Source organism: Crocodylus siamensis, chromosome 6, assembly GCF_052110815.1.
Source record: "Crocodylus siamensis isolate JL-2025a chromosome 6, ASM5211081v1, whole genome shotgun sequence".
Taxonomy (NCBI): Eukaryota; Metazoa; Chordata; order Crocodylia; family Crocodylidae; genus Crocodylus; species Crocodylus siamensis.
This window is the reverse complement of record NC_143400.1, coordinates 26,013,832-26,037,363: the sequence shown is the minus strand read 5'-3', so window position 1 is coordinate 26,037,363 and position 23,532 is coordinate 26,013,832. Positions and strand designations below refer to the sequence as shown.

Below are 23,532 nucleotides of genomic sequence, written 5' to 3'. Positions count from 1 at the left end.
GCCACAAGGTCGCCTCTCAGCCTTCTCTTGTGGAGGCTGAAGAGGTCCAGGTGCCTTAGTTTCTCCTCATAGGGCTTGGCCTGCAAGCCGTTAACCGTACGAGTGGCCATTCTCTGGACCCTCTCCAGGTTATCCACATCCCTCTTGAAGTGTGGTACCTAAAACTGCATGCAGTGCTCCAACTGCGGTCCCCTATTGTGTGCTCTGGGAATCCCCCTGCTGAAGGGTTCATGGGGTGCACATTTCACATTGCTGTACTCCTGACCTAGGGCACATGTCTGCAAGTCAGGGAACCAACACGGGCATTGCCTCACAGCTGATGCAGGACGCATCTATTTGTTGCCCTGTGGGGTCAGGCCAACTCTCAAGAAATATTGTGCTTTAGACAGGAGGGTGTGACACAATTGCACATATACAAACACACACATTAATTAGGTGCATACACACACTACCAGCTCAGAAGCAGAGTCCAAGTCCTTGGTTGAAGAGGGGATGGGGGGGGTGATAGCTACCTATCCAGGTTGAAAAGGGGTCCTTGTCCAGTAGGTGTTGTCTGGGGGATGGCCGGCAGGGCCTCTGGGTGGATAGGTGGTGTGACAAGATGGAGAGGGCATCCCACTGGGTCTGTCTTCACTGCCCCTTTTTATAGGGGTAGACCTTGTGTGACCCTAGTGACAGGATGCATGCCCAGGCAAAGGTCAGCCCTTGGGGTACTGAGCAAGTATGCTCCATGCAGGGATGTGCAGTTTCAGGTGTCTGTAATGGTGGGGTACAATGACAGAGTTGCTGGTTCTGCAGGGTCTTTTGTCTTTCAAATGCTGGGTTCTTGTCTCTGTTCCTGGGTGAGGTCCGTGGTTCCTGAATGAATCTATGGGAGGTGATGGCCCAGTCATTATGGGCCATTTAGTAGAGGTATGCTACCATTGTATTTCAGTAATTCCCAATCACTCTCATTCTTCTGGGAACCAATTTATATGAGAGGGGTACAATGAATCATACAGTTACAACACAGGGGATGCCCAGGCAGAGGACACAAGATGGAGGCTTGATATATAAAATTTAAACTTGACATGACTATGGTTCACATACAAACCCAGGCCTAAACCATACAATATCCATACAAAAGAATAAAAATCAATACGAAAATGATAATAATATACAACAGTAAGAATCAATAGAAACCTAATAACTATACAACATAAAACAGTGGATAACCAAAATAAAAAACTTGCTACCAAAATAAAAATGTTAAAGCTTATCCTAAGTCTAAGTGCACTTATACTTATCTATAGGGAATAGAGAGGGAGAGGAAAAGTCAGAAATAGTTGGGTGGGGGAAATGCATTTCTATCGTATATATATATATATATGAAAAACTGGGGGTTTTGCTACATATGTATGAAACAAAAATGTCTGTTTGTAGAACATCAGTCATTAGAAAAGTAGTTTGAAATGTTAGAGATGTAAGTTCAAGTCCCTGCTTCAAAGCAGGCAGTGGAGAAAATAAGCATTACAATTATCTAGTAGGGGTGCATGAAGCGGGCCATATTCTATTCAAATTCAGCCCGATTTGGGGGACAGTGGTTAGATTCATTGATTCAAATCACTGTCCCAATACAATTCGTCTGAATCTAAATCTGAAGATTTGATTCTGATTTCAGAGAATCAGCAATTTGGCCATAGACACAGTTTTACATGTTTTTTCTACATACCTCTGTCATGGAAAAATCTTAAATGTATGCTGACAACACTGAAGAGGTGAAACTGACATGCGCATTTGACTCTGTGAGTGGAAAGTTCCAAGGCTCACTCAGCCCTTGCGCCCTGGGTGACCTGCGGACCTGTCAATCATTGTTGACCTACTTTCCCCACAGACATGCTCAGACTGTGTCAGCTTCTGACTGAGAGCATGCTAAGTCAGAACCTGACATGAGGTAATCTGACTAGAAATTTCTCTGCGGAGAGCGTTCTGATTGGCCACTAAATTCAGATAAAAGTCTAGAGACCCCCTCCCTCAGGGTGGGTTGTTGGTGGAGTGTGTGGGTGTTTGGAGGTAGTAGTGTTCTTTGGTGTGAGAGTCTTGGAGAGACCGTGCTCGGTCTGCAAGCAGAGGCTGCCTAGGCAGGGACTGTGAGGCAGATTGAGAGGCTGGGATCCGATCCCCTCGGTTCTTCCATACTTCACACAGCAATCTACTCCTTCGTTTCCTCGGACTGATTCCTTTTGTTACTGGACTGTTTACGGCTTTCACTTTGACTTCGATTCCGGATCATCCTTACTGCGACAAATTCGACTTCGGCTTCCTTGTTTACTCGGCTTTTCGACTTCGGCTTCTACCTTTGACCATCCGTTTGTCCATTGGACTGGCATCACGACCCTGTTCTTCCCGACGAGTTACAGTTTTGTTTTGTTCGTTTACTCCAATTAATGAGCTGTTGACCAGCCTTGGGACTAACAACGGGCGGCTGCTCGTTGTGAACCTCGTGGGCCAACAGACCCCTCTGTTGTTGATTGTTTGTGTTTCTGCAGCTGTAACTGAAGAAAGCAACCTTGTGCCTCCGCTTCAAAGCATGAGTAAATAAACCATTCTTAGTTAAAACCACACGCTTGGGTGCCTCTCAGACTCTGCAGCCACTAATCCCACCTGTTCCATGTCCAATCCACCACCACCCGGCCGTCCCACTGTGACACCGTGAGCTTGGCTCCCCAGCTCCGGGACAACCTCGAGGTACCACACACAGCTCATGGATACTGAGATCGTGGGGCAGATGGAGTTTTCCACAGAAGCATGTGGGGGCCTCCTGCGTGCTTCGTTGCAGACCCAGAAGTAGACCAGAAGTACATCCCCCACATGCACCCCCCTGGCTCGGCAATTGGCCACAGGGGGATCCCAGGTGTCCCCCAGACCCAGGAGGCACCAGTTGCCAAGCTGGGAGGCAGGGAGGGGTCCCCCATGTGTTCCACCAAGGACCCAGAAGTGGACCAAAAGTGCTTCTGGTCCACTTCCAAGTCCACTGCCAAGTGCACTGGGGGTCCATCCACACTCCCATGGGACGCTCCATCTGCTCCACCATCTCAGCATTCACGAGCTTCCTGGTACCTACAGGTATGTAGAAAAAAACGTATAAAGCTGTGTCTATGTCCAAATCATCAAATCCCTCCAAATCTCTCTGAATCAATTTGGAGGGTTCTGATTCAATTTGGAGAGAATAAAGGGTCTCCTGATTTGATTTAGATTTGGAGATTCAGTGACCAAATTGGGCTGAATCTCCGCCGAATTGAGTCAACAGAAGAAGCTTCGCACAGTCCTACTACCCATCCTTTTTTTCAATAAAGTTTAATGATGGCACAACCAGAACCACTACCACCACAAGAGGGCTCTTCTCAGTTCTTTGAAAGGATGATTGCAGGTGTCTAGCCATAAGGAAAGATTCTGGGTTCTGGTTCCAGAATGAATAAAGGTCTCTTCCTCCAGAACTGAGTCATATTATGCAGGAATTATTACTGCAATTTAGTCTTGATGAATAACTTATTGTGAGACTGTTGTGCATTCTGATCCAAACCCTTGGCACAAGTATTCAAGATGAAGATTCAAAAGTAGGGAGTAGAAAGTTGTGACAGGCTATGGGGTTATGTGTAATAGTTCTGGTTAAGGAACGTTTATGCCACAATAATCTTGCATTTATAAAATGGTCCCTGACTAGCTTGCTGTAGCAAGATGTGGCCTCCATGAGTCAACCATAGCACCCTCTAGTTACCTTAATGGTCTATCTCCCCTGTCTCTCCCCAACATTGGGGCTCCAATCTCCTCTGGAACTGCCCACTCTCTTAGGTTGGGTCTGCAAATCTAAAACAGACTGTACCAGCCTATTGACCCCAGTCATGGCCCTCCAGGACTTAATTTCCTTAAGGGCTTTCATCATGCTCTCCAGGTGCACCCATACAGTCCAATCTGTAAGGCATGGGGCATTGCAATGTTCTTCCCCAGGCTGTCCGGCCCTATCCTGGTCTTAACCCTCTAAGTCCCTGACTGTCTAGGCTGTTACACCCATCTTATAGAGAACTCAACTCTGGTCCACACAGCCCACTTGATCCCAGACACCTGTAGGACTCACAGCCTTACATAGTCACATACCAGACCACTGGACCTGTCACAGCTCTAGCCCATACAACCCCCTATATCTCAGGCCCATGAAGGGTTCTTATCAGGGCTTCAGCCCCTTTATGAAATGGAGATCTCTGCCAGAAACCCTACCCATGCCCTCCAAAGTCACTTCATCAACCTCAAGCCAAACCTGTGCTCTCCCAAGTCTCTAAGTGCAGACTCCCTTTTCCACTGCAGTCTGCCCAGCTTTCCTCCATTTGCTCCTTAGCTACCTGTCTGCTTGCAGGACTTCTCCTATAGCTTATTTTAGGGCATCTCAAGTCAGATAGATATCTCTAGCTGTGAAGATCCTCTCTCTCTCTCTGCTCCTGTGCCTCTTTCTTCTCTGAAGATGGCCCATGCTCATCTGCCTACACTACACTGCAGCCTTCTGATGCTGCCACCTTCCTGTTCTCTAAGTAGCAGAGGCATCAGGGAACCCAGATATGCTTGTACACTGGGAAAGAAGGGGTTACTGGGGTTTTGAAGTGGATGTGATGATCTTCCTAAGTGCCTTATTAAGGGAGATATGGCCATCAGTTAAACAACAGACCAATTTGCATATGTTGGCTGACCAGGGCCCAAGTGGGTTCATCTCTCAGGACTGGAGTTTCCCTGGTCTTTCTGGTGCCAGTCTTGAAAAGGTGATTCTCAGATACAAGGGAGGTAGGAGAGAGAAAGGTAAGATGAGAAGAATTTGAATTGTGTGAGGGAACAGCTGTGGCTTTTACCAACTGGGGTCTCTACCTGGGAGTTGACCTAGGCATTGTGAACCAAAAAGTACTCTGCCTTTTGTATTGCTGTCGATTAATAAATACTGGTTTTAAGAGTTGCTCTCTTCACTGCATCCGATTTCAGATGCACTGTTCCTTCGCAGAGTTCCTCTCCAGGACCTAAGTCAGAAGGTAGTTCTCAGAGTGGGAAAGAGCACAGACATGGTCACTGTCCAGGGCAAGCTATTGCTGTTTGGTTTTTCTGCATATTTGGCTGCAGACTTAGTTTCAGTTTTGTCATTTTTTGGTCTTCTGTTACATGCAATAAACTTTATACTTTACCAATCGTCTTGTGCTAAGGGTGATTTCAGGGCAACTGAATACCACAGACATTCACCTTCTACAGATTTAGAGAGACTCACATATTTTGCAAACTGGGTGATGACCAGTGAGCTTGCAAAGTTTCTTCCACTGGAGCTGCAAAGACTGGGGACAAGGCATTGAGATTTCCTAGGGATGAAGGTGCAAAGTCTTGTACCTATGCAGCAGGACAATGGAGAAAAGCTTAGGGAACTGAGAGCTCATGAAAGTGCCCGAGTTAAAGAACTCCCCTTCTCTGATTTGCTACAGGGCCTGGAAGCCATGTTTCCCACATCTCAGGCTAATGGGATTCTGCCCATGGTTTCTACACTCCCCAGATCAAATAACTATGTGCACAACACTCTTGCCGCAGGAGTTGCTTGACTCCGCAATTAACCATTCTGTAAGTGAATCGTTCCCCTTGGAACGGGACTCTTCTTTGGTCCTCAACAGCTTTCTTTGGTTCCTCCACTTCACTCCAGTAGACTTCTGGAGCTAGGTAATCCTCTTGTTATGGTTTGTGGGAGGATCAGAAGCAAGATAAAGGAGTGTTTTTGTGACGGTGATGGCTCTTTGCAAGTTATGATAGCACAGAACATTTCTGAGACCAGACAACCGTCATGGAGAAGCAGCCAGCCCTGAGATCACAGAGCCAGTACTGCTAAAGGGGGTGACTATTATCATTAGTATTATCAATATCAATAATAATATCAATAATAATAATAATATTTAAAATTGTAAAGGACACTTTACCTACTGAATGGAGCTGTGGTTTAGGACTCCAGTTTTCTGAGTTCTCCATGTACATTCTATTCTGCCAACAGCCTGCTGCATGCGCTAGGGTAGTAATAAACTATACTAGTGCACTCCTAAGTTTCTCTTGTCGGAATAGTGATAATCTTATTTAACTCTTCATAAATGGGCTTTGTAATATATTGATATAAAATTGTGAAATAGGAGCAAAGCATAAATATCTGAAGAAAAAATGTTCAATGTAATATTAAGGACACATGCATTTAACTCAGTGGGGAAAATGCACACAAATACACAGATCTGGGAATCTCTCTTACAATAGATTCTTCATTTGAATTATTTTATGTTTAATGTATATTTAGTTTTAAACACCAGTAATACCAATATTAGCAAAATGGCTCAGATTCAGGCAGGACACATTAATAGCATCCTTTGAATAAGTGCAGACTTTTGGCTTTTTACCCAGCCAATGAATACCCTTCTGGCTGTGCCGTGGCTGCAAACGTAGGCAGTTGACAGTGCAGCTCGGAGTGAAATTCCATGCCAATATGTAATTGCACAAGGTAAACGACTCCATTGGCTTCACTGGAGGGAAATGTCCCTCCTAGAGAACTGAAGATCTGCCTCTGAAAGGAATTGAGAGCTGCCCTTTGAAATGAGTGGCAGATCTGGGTGCCCCTACAAGCAGAAGTAGAATGTAAGTCATAGAGTTCATAGACATCAGGGCTGGAAGGGACCTTGGAAGATCATCGAGTCCAGCCCCCTGCCCAAAGGGCAGGAAGTCAGCTGGGGTCATAGGATCCCAGCAAGATAATCATCCAATTTGCTGTTGAAGGTGTTCAATGTAGGTGCTTGAACCACCTCTGATGGCAGACTGTTCCAGACCTTGGGGGCTCGGACAGTAAAGAAATTCTTCCTTATGTCCAGCCTGAAACGGTCTCGCAGGAGTTTGTGACCGTTCGACCTCGTCATCCCTTGGGGCGCTCTGGTGAACAAACATTCCCCCAGATCCTGGTGGTCACCCTTGATAAATTTATAGGTCGCCATCAGATCACCCCTGAGCCTAGGCTTTTCCAGGCTGAAGAGCCCCATTGCTCTCAGCCGGTCGTCGTAAGATCTGTTTTCCTGACCTCTGATCATATGTGTGGCTCTTCTCTGGACTCTCTCAAGCTTCTCCACGTCCTTTTTGAATTGTGGAGCCCAAAACTGGACGCAGTACTCCAGCTGCGGCCTCACCAAGGCCGAGTACAAAGGGAGAAGGACGTCCTGGGATTTGCTTGAGAAGCATCTATGGATGCAAGCCAGCGTTTTGGTCACTTTAGTAGCCGCAGCATCACATTGCAGGCTCATGTTCATTTTGTGGTCAGCGATGACCCCCAAGTCTCTTTCTTCCGTAGTGCTATCCAACGTAGCACTGCTGAGCTTATAAGGATGCTGCAGGTTTTTCTTCCCAAGGTGGAGAACCTTGCATTTTTTGGTGTTAAACACCATCGGGTTCTCATCTGCCCATTTGCTAAGCCTGTCCAGGTCAGCCTGGATCACTCACCTGTCTTCTGGCATGGATGCTTTGCCCCAAAGTTTGATGTCATTGGTAAACTTGGCCAGTCTGCTTCTGACTCCACTGTCCACATCCTTGATGAAGATGTTGAACAATATGGGTCCAAGGACAGAGCCTTAAGGGACCCCACTGGTCACAGGACACCATGCATGACTGCCATCAATTACAACCCTCTGGGTCCGACCACAGAGCCAGAGCCAATTTCCCAGCCAGCAGATCATGGTGGACCCAAGGCCACAATTGGCCAGTTTCGCTAAGAGGTGATCACGGGATACCAAATCGAAGGCTTTTTTGAAGTCAAGATATATGACATCAATTTCTTCTCCCTTGTCCAGGTGATAGGTCACCTGGTCATAGAAGGAAGTGAGATTGGTCAAGCAAGACCTACCCACAACAAACTCGTGCTGGCTATTCCTCAGGATGTTGGTATCTGCTAGTCCATTAAGGATGGCCTCTTTGATAATCTTTTCTAAGATCTTCCCCAGGATAGAAGTCAGGCTAATGGGCCTGTAGTTAGCTGGATCCACTCTCCTCCCTTTCTTGAAGATAGGCACTGCATTGGCCTTCTTCCAGTCTTCGGGCCCTACACCAGAGCGCCAGGAGTTTTCAAAGATCCGTGCCAGGGGCTGGGCTATGATGCTTGCCAGCTCCTTGAGTACCCTGGGGTGTAGATTGTCAGGGCTGGCTAACTTGAAGGTATCCAGCTTCTCAAGATGTTCCTTCACGAGGTCAGCATTAATGAAGGGCAGGGGATCTCCGCCTCCTGGACCTCCCTGTCCCATAGCGGGCATGGGCGTCCCATGGGACTGATGAAAGACCAATGCAAAGCACCTATTTAATAGGTTGGCTTTTTCCTGGGCGTCAGTTGTCATTTGCCCCATATGGTTCAGCAGGGGTCCAATGTTGCCCTTGCTTTTCCTCCGGCTCCCCACATATCTGAAAAAGGACTTTTTATTGTCCTTGATGCTTGAAGCTAGTTGGAGTTCAGCTGCAGCCTTGGCTTTCCTGGTTTGCTCCCTGCAGGACTGGACCAGTGCAGAATAATCCTCCTTGGAGATGGATCCCGTCCTCCATGAAGTCCTTCCTGAAATACTCAATATTATATCTATAACCTGATCTCTTTTTTTGCAGCCAGGTCTCTGAAAATCTGCCTCCTTTTCAATAAACTAGCATAGCCTCAAGATCTCATTGTATGATTAATGCATTGGTTGTCCCAGACTTTCCAAGTCTGCTATGTCTGTGATTGTAGAACCAGGTGCCTCCAAAAGTGTTCAAAATATTACAACAAGGTCAAATCTCAGCAATATTTGTTTCCTACCTGACAGGAAATTAGATCTAGTTCTCAAAATCAGACAGACCACCAAACCTTCCACTTATCTAATTTCTAACTCCAGAAGTAGCATAGGTACTAAGATTAAAGTTTCTCTAAAATCCTTTGAGGTTTTCCTGGCTGGATCAAAAATGTTGCCACTTTGGAGGTTTCAGAATTTGGTCTGAAGCAACTCAGTAAGAAACTTGAAGAACGTCTTCCTCCTCCAATCCAAAGAGAATGGATTTGCCAAATGTGTTTTGGTGAAGAGCTGCCTGATATTATAAGACGGGCTATATGAAACATGGGGAAATAGTCCCCATTTTAATGGTCCTTCTAGAAGATGCACAGAACTCAGGTTGCTACAGACACTGGAAGACAAATCTGCCTATGGGATAACAGCAGGAGAGAAAAGCAATTAGGACTTCTGGGTTTTGTATGGCAGGTGCTGATGTGGAATAGTATGCCTTGGCTCGGCATGGGGGCAATTGTTAAAACAATTGGCCACACACATAGCCAGTCAATTTTTCAACCATTTAACACTGAAAATGAATAGAACATGAAACGATATTACAAAGCGAGATGTGGGGCACACACCTGAGTTGGAACACATCTCTTCCTAATGTTACCAAAAAGCCCAAAAATAACAGCAATGGGATCATCCTTAGTGCTTTGAATGAAATAATGTCCAAGCTTTAATTGACATGGCACTTGGGGGGGGAGGGGGAGGTACCTTTGACTCCAGAACTAGGTTACATTTGAGTAGAAACAATTTGTAGCTGTCAACTTCTTCAGCCCAGCCTGAAGAAAGAGAGCTTTGGGAACATGAAAGACAGGGGGTGGACAGCAATACGGCACAGGTAAGGAACGAGAAGGTAAGAGACAAAGAGCCCTTTGGGACTTGGAGCGGGGGGGGCAGCAAAGGCACCAGTCGCAGGGCTCAAGTGCCTATATACTAATGCTAGGAGCATGGGGAACAAGCAGGATGAACTAGCGCTCCTGGTTGCACTAAATGCCTATGACTTAGTGGGGCTGACGGAAACCTGGTGGGATTCATCCCATGACTGGGCAGTACATATCGAGGGCTATAGATTGTACAGAAAGGACAGGGTGGGGAAAAAGGGGGGAGGGGTTGTGCTCTATGTTAAGGAGCAATATACATCAACCCTCATCAAGACAGAATCAAAGGATGAGGAAGTAGAAGGACTGTGGGTTAGGCTAAATGGGGGGCAAGGAGAAAAGGATTTGGTGGTAGGGGTCTGCTACAGACCCCCACATCAAGGGGAAGAAATAGATTTGGGGCTCCTGAGGCAACTCTCGGAGACCATAAAAGCTAAAGAGGCGGTGGTCATGGGGGACCTAAACAACCCGGACATCTGTTGGGAGACACAGACAGCAAAGTCCCACCGCTCACGCAGGTTTCTAACCTGTGTACAGGACCTCCACCTGGCGCAGGAGGTACATGGTCCCACTAGGGGGAATGCCTTACTGGATCTGGTATTGGCAACGGGGGATGACATAGTAGGGGACCTACAGATCGGTAGCCATCTGGGGGACAGTGATCACCTAAAAATACAATTCAACATAAGGCGTCGAGTGGGTAAGGTAACTAGTAGGGTGAACGTGCTGGACTTTAGGAAAGCTGATTTCAGTGAACTCAGGCGATTAGTGAAGGACGCACTACAGAGTAGTAGTTTTGAAATGATGGGAGCCCAAGAAGGGTGGCTGTGCCTTAAGGAAACTATCCTTCGAGCACAAAGCGAGACGATCCCCATGAGAGTTAAAAGAGGGAAAGGGGCCAGGAGGCTTCCCTGGCTGACCAGAGAAATCCAGGGCAGACTAAGGGCCAAAAGGGGAGCACATAAAAAGTGGAAACAGGGAGAGATCACCAAAGAGGAATATACCTCTTCTGCTCGTGCTTGTAGGGAGGCAGTTAGACAGGCCAAAGCTACCATGGAGCTGAGGATGGCAACCCAAGTAAAAGACAATAAGAAATTGTTTTTTAGATATATAGGGAGTAAAAGGAAGGCCCAGGGAGGAATAGGACCTCTGCTAAATGGGCAGAAACAATTGGTGACGGACAGAGGGGACAAGGCTGAACTCCTCAACGAGTTCTTCGCCTCAATGTTCCTAAGCGAGAGGCATGACAAGTCTCTCACTGGGAGTGTAGGGAGGCAGCAGCAAGGCACCAGACTTCCATGCGTGGACCCTGAGGTGGTGCAGGGTCACTTGGAAGAACTGGATGCCTTTAAGTCGGCAGGCCCGGATGAGCTCCATCCGAGGGTACTGAAAGCACTGGCTGACATCATTGCAGAGCCACTGGTGGGAATATTTGAACGCTCGTGGCGCACGGGTCAAGTCCCGGAGGACTGGAAAAGGGCCAATGTGGTTCCCATTTTCAAGAAGGGGAGGAAGGAGGACCCGGGCAACTATAGGCCAGTTAGTCTCACCTCCATCCTTGGCAAAGTCTTTGAAAAAATTATCAAGGCTCACATTTGTGAGAGCCCGGCAGGGCAAGTTATGCTGAGGGGAAACCAGCACGGGTTCGTGGCAGGTAGATCGTGCCTGACCAATCTAGTCTCTTTTTATGACCAGGTCACAAAACGCCTCGATGCAGGAGGAGGGGTGGATGTCATATACTTGGACTTCAGGAAGGCCTTTGATACGGTATCCCACCCCATACTGGTGAACAAGTTAAGGGGCTGTGACTTGGATGACTGCACAGTCCGGTGGGTGGAGAATTGGCTGGAGGGTCGCACCCAGAGAGTCGTGGTGGATGGGTCGGTTTCGACCTGGAGGGGTGTGGGCAGTGGGGTCCCGCAGGGCTCGGTCCTTGGACCGATACTCTTTAATGTCTTCATCAGCGACTTGGATGAGGGAGTGAAATGTACTCTGTCCAAGTTTCCAGATGACACTAAGCTATGGGGCGAAGTGGACACACCGGAGGGCAGGGAGCAGCTGCAAGCAGACCTGGACAGGTTAGACAAGTGGGCAGAAAACAACAGAATGCAGTTCAACAAGGAGAAATGCAAAGTGCTGCATCTAGGGAGGAAAAATGTCCAGCACACCTACAGCCTAGGAAATGACCTGCTGGGTGGCACGGAAGTGGAAAGGGATCTTGGCGTCCTAGTGGACTCCAAGATGAACATGAGTCGGCAGTGTGACGAAACCATCAGAAAAGCCAATGGCACTTTATTGTGCATCAGCAGATGCTTGACAAATAGGTCCAAGGAGGTGATACTTCCCCTCTATTGGGCGCTGGTCAGACCGCAGCTGGAGTACTGCGTGCAATTCTGGGCGCCGCACTTCACGAAGGATGCGGATAATCTGGAGAGGGTCCAGAGAAGGGCCACTCGTATGGTTAAGGGCCTGCAGGCCAAGCCCTACGAGGAGAGACTAGAGAAACTGGACCTTTTCAGCCTCCGCAAGAGAAGGTTGAGAGGCGACCTGGTGGCTGCCTATAAGTTCATCAGGGGGGCACAGAAGGGAATTGGTGAGTATTTATTCACCAAGGCCCCCCCGGGGGTTACAAGAAATAATGGCCACAAGCTAGAAGAGAGCAGATTTAGATTGGATATTAGGAGGAACTTCTTCACCGTTCGAGTGGCCAAGGTCTGGAACGGGCTCCCAAGGGAGGTGGTGCTCTCCCCTACCCTGGGGGTCTTCAAGCGAAGGCTAGATGTGTATCTAGCTGGGGTAATGTAGGCCCAGCACTCTTTCCTGCTTATGCAGGGGGTCGGACTCGATGATCTATTGAGGTCCCTTCCGACCCTAGCATCTATGAATCTATGAACTTCAATTGGCATGAAACCAGCCATACTATCTACATGGTCTTTGTGTCCATCTGTCTATCCATCCCATATCCAAACCTCCTATCAATATATTTATCTAATCTAGCTGGTCACCAGTAATATAGAAGAAGATGGTAGGATTTTTGAAACCGTATGAATGCTAGGTGATCAAGTCTCACTGAGAGCTGAAAGAACATGTCTTTCTAAGTCTCTTAGGCACTTCTGAAATTTCCATTTGGAGCGACTGCTTTAAAGGCAAGGATTCCTTAGGCTGGTAATCTTTTATTGGATCAACTATGCAATTGGATAAAACTTTTAAATGCAAGGCTTTCAATACTTAGTTGACTAGATTACATATCACGTTTAACTCTGAGGCTTCATTTGAAACCCTGCCTGAACTGAGCGCAGGATAGTGTGCTGAGGTCTGATGTTAAAAGCCTTTAAATGTGATTAATGAAAATACATTGTTAGCCCTTTGTGCCAGTCCAAACCCAGAGAGTGAGTTCAGACTGAGATCCAAGATTGCTGTGTCTGCTCCTCTTTTTCATCATTGCCAGCAACAAAGTTTCCTGCTTATAGACTCACAAAGTCAGTGCTGAGGACAAAGTCTCATCCCCACACACTCTACTTTGTTTTCTATGGGCAAACACCTGTCCTTCATTCTCTGCAGTGGTGATTCCAGGGTAGGAATATACATGGCCATCTCTGCTCTCAGTGATCCCTTTGCAGATCTACTTCCCACTGTAGCCCCCATGGCAAAATATTTGGACTAATCTGAGTGACTAGAAATGAATGAACAATTATTTTCATTGCATATTTGCATACATGTCAAATGGAGTAATGCCAGCTCCTATTCCTGCATACTTCAAAAATGAGGGGAAAAATAATTCAATGTAGAAAAAAAAAATCACACTGAATACAACATGGAGAATGGGTGAACTAAGCAAGAAGCTATCTTTTTAAGCAGAGAGGTTGGAATCAATTAAAATCCTTAGCTGTATTTGCAATTAGAAAAAGGTTATTAAAGGTAGATCAGATTTTGACAAAGATCTAAAGGGTGTACAAGAGCTAGGAGTTTGCAAGGGTACTGAAAAATTAGAGAGTGCATAGAATAGCAGGTATAAGAATTATCTGGAAATTTGCATTTCAGAGAAAAATCACTTTCATTTATAAGACAACTGAGAAGAGGCTTGATACCAGAATTTGAACACCATCAGAGGGAGGCAATGTTAACATAATGAGAAAAACCCATCTGGAAGAACTTTGGCTGCAAACTGAAATTAAATTCAGACAAATTCAAATTAAAAATAAGGCATACATGTTTTAAGAGAATGATTGAGCACTGAAATATACTATCAAGGTAAATGGTAAATTCCCAGCAACTGATGTCTTTGGTGTAAGGCTGGATTTTCTTAAGGAAAGGCTGCTAGATTTTTTAGTCTTACATCTGCACATCAAAAGCCATTACATTTCATAGTTTTTCCTTCAGCAAACACTTCCTAATGAAATCCTTTAGTGAGCTTTTATGATTTTTGGATTGATTGACATTCTTCATATGTTTAGCTAAGGGGTATGCATTCAGATAAGCAAAGGCTGTGCAAGCAGATAGACATGGGGTATGCAAGGAGAAAGATATAAACCTAAGTGGGATCTCTGGTCTTAGAAAACAGTCCCTGTTTTATTTCTAGTCCTGATTTGCTCAGTGGATGGGAAGCCAAGTGCAAGAGAGGAGAGAGAAAGAGCTAGACATTAAAAGGAATCAGGTAATCATGGCAATTGCAGCCGCTTTGAGTTATGCTTTCCTTTGTAGTCCAACCATTTCAAACCTATGTAGTTTTGCAAACCTTAGTCCTTAGAGAGTTAAGGGCTAGCTTGGATAGCGGAGTGCAAGTTTGGATTCCTGTGGCATCCAAAGCATTCATAGATGAGTTCTCTCAGCTCACAAAGTCATCTCTGCATCTTTGACATACTTTTGAACTTTAAACTGAGATCAGTCCAACACTATGCGTCTGTAGCTCCTTCAGAGACCTGGGAAGCAAACTTCCTGCACTAGAAACAATGATTAAAATCAGTCAGGTGTTGGAGTATGGAGAGAGGCCAATTAGGGTTTTTGAAACAGCTTAAATGACTCAGAAAACAGGTTTGCACTGACTTGCAATAGAGGTGGGCAGCTAACAGTTCCAGGCTCCTGTGAAAACCACAGCCAGTATCTGGAAAGCCTTTTAGAAAGGGAAACCAGTTTGTAACACTAAGCATCATCTACCTAACCAAATCTCTCCTGCATTATCAAGAGAATCACACAGCAGCTTCCTGCTGTGCTTATGAATCAATAGTGCATCTCTAGCAGAATACTGCACAATTTATGCTCTAAAACTCATTACTTCATATCACTAGCCTGGTCTGTAACTGCAAAACCAGGTGCCTCTGACTGTTAAGAATATATCCTTAGTCAGTCTCATCTCAGACCAGTTCATGGTCTTTTTGTAAGAGGTAAGGAAAGTGGGTCAAATTTCAAGGAATAAAGCCTTTGACATCTTGCCCTATTCTTCCTCTTATTTAAAACTCTCCCAGTAACAGTGATGCTGAAAATATTCTCAAGGTTTACTAGATAAGATCAATAAAGCTACTGCTTCTGAAATACAGACCATTCATGTAAACACCCTGCCCTACAACCTGAGTCACCTCTATAAAGTTTACAGAGGCTGCTGCCCTGCAGCCTTTTTACAGGTGCAGTTGACTCAGTTACTACTAATGATGGTCAGCTGACCCCCTCTGATTGGTTATGGGGCTGCTGTTAAGAAACCCCTCCAGTACCTGAAGCCTTATTACTCATTGTCATTAGTCTTCAGTTGCTGAGCAGCTTCTGTCCTGAGCAACATCTATGCCTGTCTTGGTTCCTGATCCTGCCTTTGACTTGTTCCTAGGTTTTAGCTTTGAATTTTCCATGCAGATCTGTTTCCTGATCCTGATTTGGCTTATTCTTGGAGCATATCTGTGAATTATTCTTCTGACATAATAGCTAGACTTTTAATTCCTGAGCCTTTTCCCTGGCTTGGCATTTAGACTCCTAACTTGTAACTTCTGACTCTTACCCCTGCAATCTCTAGCCTAGTAGACCATGATAATTCAGTCTCAAGAAGTCATTTAAAAGTTGGTGACATGCCTTCAGTTATAGGTCTTCCTTACTACTATTATTTAGGTAGCAAGCTTTAACACACAGAAACAACACACCTTGGAAAAGTCCTCAGGCTGGGAACTGATACCTGCAGGGTATTTACAGCCTTTGACCAGCCTTTGAGAAGGGAAGAAGAGTGAACACCTGTTTTATGGTTCTGATGAAAAGCTGGAACAAGATCCTTGAGCAGGAGAGAGCTATTCTTGTATCCATACTGAGTTTATGGAGAGGAGTACACTCCATCCCCTAGAAATGGGGGGATTTTTCTACCAGGAGTCCTGGCTCCCACAGTGACCTGTGGTAGAGGGTGGAGTTTTAAGGAGTTAGGGCAGGTTCAAGATTGGAAGTCAGGGATGTCTGTCTTGAGTTTCCCATTAAAAAATGCAACTAGTGCCCAGTTGTTAAATCGGAAGTGATGACAGCTGCAAGGCAGGACTCCTTGTCTTGGGTATAAGTAGAGGAGTGCGCTACACAGCAGGCCTTCTAAACTTCATGCAGATTTTAGAAGTGAATATGCGGTTATAGTGAAAGTTAAGATTTTTCTGAGATGCCTATGAGAGTTGGAAGCCCAAGTGCCAGGACAGCTAATGAGAGCTTATTGTCTACATCCCTTAAACTGCTTGGCAAATGTTAGCCTAAGCAGGAGAAAAGGAGTCTGGCCACCTGCTGTAGGCCTCACTGGACTATAGATTAATAAAACTATTGCTCAGCGCGTGAACAAATTGTACAACAATTCTGCTACAGCATTGACCAAAACAGGCCACACTGCGGCATGGCTACACATTCATTAATACACAGTGGTGACTGCACATTTAATTTTAGTACTTTTATAATCTATTTGTGCATTCTGGGTAAGAGGCCAGGTACCTAGAAGGTAAGCAAAAGAAGGCTTAAAGCTAAGCGAATAAAGAGACATATAAGTTTAGATGGCACGTCAACGGCTGTGTAATTGTAGCTTCTGGCACTTACAGTTGAAGATTTTATTTCTCCCTGATGTAAAACAGAATAACCTTGCACAGGTATCTACAAACTGGTCAGGGGGGATCAGCAGGTATTGGGGGAGTCCCTGTTCCCCCGTGCGCTGCCAGGAGTGACCAGGAATAACGGTCACAAACTGGCGGAGGGTAAGTTTAGATTAGATTAGATATTAGGAGGCGCTACTTCACAGTCAGGGCGGCTAGGGCCTGGAACCAGCTTCCAGGGGAAGTGGTGCAGGCTCCTAGCCTGGGGATTTTTAAAAGGAAGTTAGATGAGCACCTTGCCGGGGTCATCTGACCCCGGTGCTCTTTCCTGCTAAGGCAGGGGGTCGGACTAGATGATCTACCTAGGTCCCTTCCGACTCTAGCTACTATGAAACTATGAAACTATCTACTGGTGTAGTGGTTTTGAACCTCCTCCCCATGTTTTAACCCAACATCCTATTGATTAGGACAACTGCCTAGGAAGTAAGAAACCCAAGGCCTAGGCAGCAGAAGGATTGGGACTTGTGGCTTAGGAGTAAGAGGCAGAGGTAGGGCATGGGCATATCACTGCCCCCTGCCACCCATCCTTCCTGTCCCCAACCAACTCAGGTAGGCTCTGGAGTGGTGAGAGATGCGTGGGTGAAGCCCGCTGTGCCCCCGCTCCCCCGAAGCCCCCCAGACATGCCCTCAGCAGCCGCCGAGCCCCCTGCCGACCCCCAGCACAGCTGGAGGTGAGTGGGCTCATGGTGGGAAGGGGTTAACTCCTCGCTTGCTGGGAGGAGGCCACTGCCTGGTGCTGGGCCGGGTCAAGCCCCTGCCCAGGCCCCTACTTGGCCCAGCCCCCCAGGGAGCCCCGCGAACAGGCTGCGTAAACAGGCACTTGAGTTAGCACGGAGTTCACTCAGAGGAGGGCATGGGAAGGCACGAGACCCTGCCTGTGAACCCCCGAGAGTAGTCAGCCCCAGCCGTAGCCAGCCTACCAGAGGCATGACACGGATGGGCACGCGCCGCACCCCGAGGGTCCCCTCGGGCTCTGTGGCCCCTCCACTGGGCACCTCAGAGACGGCCACCCAGACGGAGCCCATGGTTCCGGGCTCCACGCAGACGGAGCCCCTGGCTCTTGGCTGTGGGGGCTGCCTGTCCCTTTTTCAGGCTCTGGGGCCCGGGATCATAGCCACCTCCCCTTGCGGGGTCTGCTCCCTACTGGGATCTCTGGCGCGCCAGCTGGAGGAGCTCCAGGCCACAGTCCAGAGACTGCGTGCCATCAGGGACTGCGAGCAGGAGATAGACTCCTACTGCCAGGCCCTTCTCCCCCGGGAGCCACAGGGGAGAGCACCGTCTCCCTCCACGACTAAGGAGGACTCTGGGACCTCCCGCTCTGCCCAGTCAGGGGCATGGACCAAGATGGTCGAGGGCCCCAAGGCCCGCCGCACCAAGGCCCCTGCCCTGCCGGAGCTTAGCAACAGGTTCGCACCTCTTGCAGCCCTGGCAGAGCCCACGCAGTTGCCAGCTCCCACAGGCAACCCAGGCTCGACCGCAGCTACTGGCCCCGCTCTCCCCAAGACAAAGCGTAAGGTGTTTGTTGTGGGAGACTCCATCCTGCGGGGCACTGAGGGGGCAATCTGCCGCCCTGACCCCTTAGACTGGGAAGTTTGCTGCTTCCCGGGGGCCCGCATCCGAGACATTGCGGAGAGGATCCCGCAGCTCCTCCAGCCCACAGACCACTACCCCATGCTCCTTATTCATATGGGCACCAATGACACGGCTCGGAGCACCCCCAGCCGGGTCATGAGGCGCTACAGGGAGTTGGGAGCGGGGCTTAGGGGTCTGGGAGCTCAGGTGGTGTTTTCGTCGATCCTCCCAGTCTTGGGCTATGGGCTGTGGAGGGAGAGGAGGATCCACATGGTGAACCAAAGACTGTGGCGCTGGTGTTATCGGGAAGGCTTTGGCTTCCATGACCACAGCCCGCTCTTTGGAGAGAGAGAGGCAGCGAGCTGCTGGGAAGAGATGGCCTCCACCTCTCTCCCCTGGTGAGGAGGCTCTTCTCAGCCAGGCTGGCTGACCTGCTCCACCGGGCTTTAAACTAAGCCTGCTGGGGGATGGGGGGACTACTGCCCCTGCTGGCCCGCTGAATGGCCCTTGCAAAGCCAGCAGACCAAGGCACTTAAGGGGGCACTTAAGGGTGCCCACCCCTGCCCCAGCCCTGGCACAATCTGTGGGCAAGGCAAGAGCCCCCAAGGGCACGCTTGCCTGCCTGTACACTAATGCCAGGAGCCTGGGCAACAAGCAGGACGAGCTCGTCCTCCTGCTCAGTGCAAAGAAATATGATGCCATTGGGATAACGGAGACCTGGTGGGACTCCACCCATGACTGGACCACAGGTATAGAGGGCTATACCCTATACAGGAGGGATCGTGTTGACAAAAGGGGCGGGGGTGTAGCTCTCTATGTGAAGGAAAGCTACATGTCCCTGCAAGCTGATGTTGGCGACCGGCATGGACAGCTAGAGACCCTCTGGGTAAAAATTCGTGGGGAATTTGGCACAAGGGACACAACGGTGGGAGTCTACTACAGACCTCCCACTCAAAGTCCCGAGCTTGACCAGGAGTTCGCCCGGGAACTGACTGAGGCCGCTTGCTCCAGGACCTTGGTTGTCATGGGTGACTTCAATTACCCAGACATCTCATGGGAAGATCACTCAGCTAAATCTGGGCGGTTTCAAAGCTTTCTCTCATGCGTGGATGACCTCTACCTGACTCAAGAAGTCTATGGGCCAATGAGAGGCAAAGCGCTGTTCGACCTGGTACTGGCTATGGGGGACGACCTAATCGGTGACCTAGTGATTGATGGGAAGCTGGGTGACAGCGACCACGAGCTGATCACCTTCACCATCCGCCATAAAGCTGGCAAGTCAGTCAGCAACACAGAAGTCCTTGACTTCAGAAAAGCTGACTTTGACAAGCTCAAGAGGCTTGTCGGTCAGGCCCTCAGGGACCTTGACCCCAGGGAGATGGGAGTTCAAGAAGAGTGTTTGCTTCTCAAGGAAGCGATCCTCAGTGCACAAGCTAAATCTATTCCAACACAGAGGAAAGGCAGCAAGAAGGCACAGCAGCCCCCCGGCTCTCCAGAGACCTAGCGGACCTACTGTGGCTAAAAAGGAAAGCCTACAAAGGATGGAGGACGGGATTCACCTCCAAGGAGGATTACTCCACGCTGGTCTGGTCCTGCAGGGAGCAAACCAGGAAAGCCAAGGCTGCAACTGAACTCCAACTAGCTTCAAGCATCAAGGACAACAAAAAGTCCTTTTTCAGATATGTGGGGAGCCGGAGGAAAAGCAAGGGCAACGTTGGACCCCTGCTAAACCAGATGGGGCAACTGACATCTGATGCCCAGGAAAAAGCCAACCTATTAAATAGGTACTTTGTGTCAGTCTTTCATCAGTCACATGGGATGCCCATGCCTGCTATGGGACAGGGAAATCTGGGTGAGGGGGATCCCCTACCCTCCATCAATGCTGACCTCATGAAGGAACACCTTGAGAAGCTGGATACCTTCAAGTCAGCGGGCCCTGACAATCTGCACCCCAGGGTACTCAAGGAGCTGCCGAGCGTCATAGCCCAGCCCCTGGCATGGATCTTTGAAAACTCCTGGTGCTCTGGTGTAGTGCCCAGAAACTGGAAGAAGGCCAATGTGGTGCCGATCTTCAAGAAAGGGAGGAGAGTGGATCCGGCTAACTACAGGCCCATTAGCCTGACTTCTATCCTGGGGAAGATCTTAGAAAAGTTTATTAAGGAGGCCATCCTTGAGGGACTTGCCCAGGCTAACATCCTAAGGGATAGCAAGCATGGGTTTGTTGCGGGTAGGTCTTGTTTGACCAATCTCATTTCCTTCTATGACCAGGTGACCTATCACCTGGACAAGGGAGAAGAGATTGATGTCATATATCTTGACTTCAAAAAAGCTTTTGATCTGGTATCCCATGATCACCTCTTGGCCAAACTGCCCAGTTGTGGCCTTGGCTCCACCACGATCCGCTGGCTGGGAAATTGGCTTCGTGGTCGGACCCAGAGGGTTGTAATTGATGGCAGTCACTCATCGTCATGCCCTGTGACCAGTGGGGTCCCTCAAGGCTCTGTCCTGGGACCCATACTGTTCAACATCTTCATTAACGACGTGGACATCGGAGTCAGGAGTGGACTGGCCAAGTTCGCCGATGACACCAAACTTTGGGGCAAAGCATCCACGCCAGAAGATAGGCGGGTGATCCAGGCTGACCTGGACAAGCTCAGCAAATGGGCAGATGAGAACCTAATGTTGTTTAACACCGAAAAATGCAAGGTTCTCCACCTTGGGAGGAAAAACCTGTAGCACCCTTATAGGCTCGGCAGTGCTACGTTGGATAGCACTATAGAAGAAAGAGACTTGGGGGTCATCATTGACCACAAGATGAACATGAGCCTGCAATGCGATGCTGCAGCTAGTAAAGCGACCAAAATGCTGGCGTGCATCCATAGATGCTTCTCGAGGAAATCCCGGGACGTCATTCTCCCCTTGTACTCGGCCTTGTTGAGGCTGCAGCTGGAGTACTGCGTCCAGTTTTGGGCTCCACAATTCAAAAAGGATGTGGAGAAGCTTGAGAGAGTCCAGAGGAGAGCCACGTGCATGATCAGAGGTCAGGAAAACAGATCTTACGATGACAGGCTGAGAGCCATGGGACTTTTTAACCTGGAAAAGCGCAGGCTCAGGGGTGATCTGATGGCCACCTATAAGTTTATCAGGGGTGACCACCAGGATCTGGGGGAACGTCTGTTCACCAGAGCGCCCCAAGGGATGACGAGGTCGAATGGTCACAAACTCCTGCAAGACCGTTTCAGGCTGGACATAAGGAAGAATTTCTTTACTGTCCGAGCCCCCAAGGTCTGGAACAGTCTGGCAGCGGAGGTGGTTCAAGCACCTACATTGAACACCTTCAAGAGTAAATTGGATGCTTATCTTGCTGGGATCCTATGACCCCAGCTGACTTCCTGCCCTTTGGGCAGCGGGCTGGACTCGATGATCTCCCGAGGTCCCTTCCAGCCCTAATGTCTATGAAATCTATCGCCTGGAAGATGTTCTGGGTGTGGTGGCCTGCTTTGAATTGTCAAAGCATGTCCTCCTGGCCCCAGCTGGCCAGGAAGTCAACCTCTTCCAGCTGGGACCAAGGTGCCAGCTCTGAGCAGGCAGGGTCCTGCCACTGGCATTCCTAGCAGGAATTATGGTGTTCCCTAGTGGAAAACTGAAAAATCCCTCATTAAAAAAATCCCAAAGTCACTCTGTAAAATACCCTGAAATCCATGTTCCTCTACAATTAAAACGGAAGACCACTAGCGAGAGACAGAGACAGTGATCAGTTGGGCAATGTTTTACTGATGCATCTACAGTGATAAAGCAATTTGGAAGCCTACCAGTGCCTCTATCATCATAATAAAGTGCATTCTAAAAACCTCTATGTTTTTCTGCCTCCACCACAGGGGCCTTGGCTCCCTGCCCTCACAGGGGTTACAGCCCCCACAACAGAGCCCAAATGGCCCCCACAGGGGCTACCATCCCTTCCTGCAGGGCCCACATGCTCCACCCCATCTTGCTCCCCCATCCCCTGCTAGCTCCTGCAGACACTCCAATGGCTACCTCAACCAGCCACACCCCCTGCTTGCACCCCCAGCCCCGCAAAGGCTGTTCCCACTCCCCCACCCACCAGTCTCCAGCACTTAAAAATAAATAAATAAATTTTAAAAGTCTCAACTGACCGGCAGTAACAGGGGCTGTGGGGGCTCTGGGGCCTCCTGGTAGAGCCCCAGCCCCATGCAGCACAGGGCAGTGGGCGCAGCCGGGGCTGAGCTGGGGCCACTGTAGCTGACACATTGCCCTGTGATGTGCAGAGGTGGGGCAGTGACCCCGACAGCAGTTGCTACTGCCAGTGAGTGTGTGGGGGGGAAAGGGTTGGTTTTTTTAATTGCTGGGATTCTGGGGTTGAGGGCCAGCGACCGTTTTTTTTCCACTGCAGGTTATTTTGACCCCTTGAGATCCATGAGTCTAATTTTGCCCCTACATGTGGCTTTGAGGTGCTGCAAGGTACACATGCGCGCTCATCTGGACTCACCTTACAAGGACACAATCCACAAAAGCAAAAATTTAATCAAGTCTTACTCAGTCTCATGATACAGCAGTCACTTAGCTGGGACAAGATGCATCTAAAGTTCTGGTTTCTTCTCATAGGACAAAGTTTTTATAATCCTAATAGACAAAGCCTTCACTGGGATGATCTAGATGGGTCTGGTCCTGCTTTAAGGAGGGGGTTAGACTAGATGGCCCCCTGAGGACCCTTCCAACCCCAATTTTCTATGCTTTGTATGATTTTTATGGCAGCACAAGCATGTTGCTTTAATAAGTCACAGAATAATAATATAAAGAACAATGTGATCACAGGCTGAGACCCAGTGCCCGTGGTCCACCAGACAACCCCTGTCCCCCCCACCGATCCTTTTCAACATTCATACCACCCAACCATTTATAACCCAATTTGTTTCTGTGCTTTTGAGTATTCTCCCTTAGGTGCAGCAAATTGCATTTACTTCCTTGGACTTCATCCTGTTCTTTCAGGCCCAGCTCCCCAATCTATCAAGATTGATTTGAATTATGTTTCTGTCCTGTAAAGTGTTTGTACCTCATTCCAGTTTCATATCATCTGGATACTTGCTGTATATTCTGTCATCCAAATAATGGTTTACA

At 48.3% G+C, this 23,532-nt stretch overlaps 1 long non-coding RNA gene across 2 annotated transcripts in view; it reads left to right on the top strand.

The window, feature by feature from the left end:
• Positions 1-23,532, top strand: part of LOC149861869 (uncharacterized) — a 167,788-nt gene that overhangs the window by 121,155 nt on the left and 23,101 nt on the right. The gene's annotated exons all lie outside the window — the stretch shown is intronic.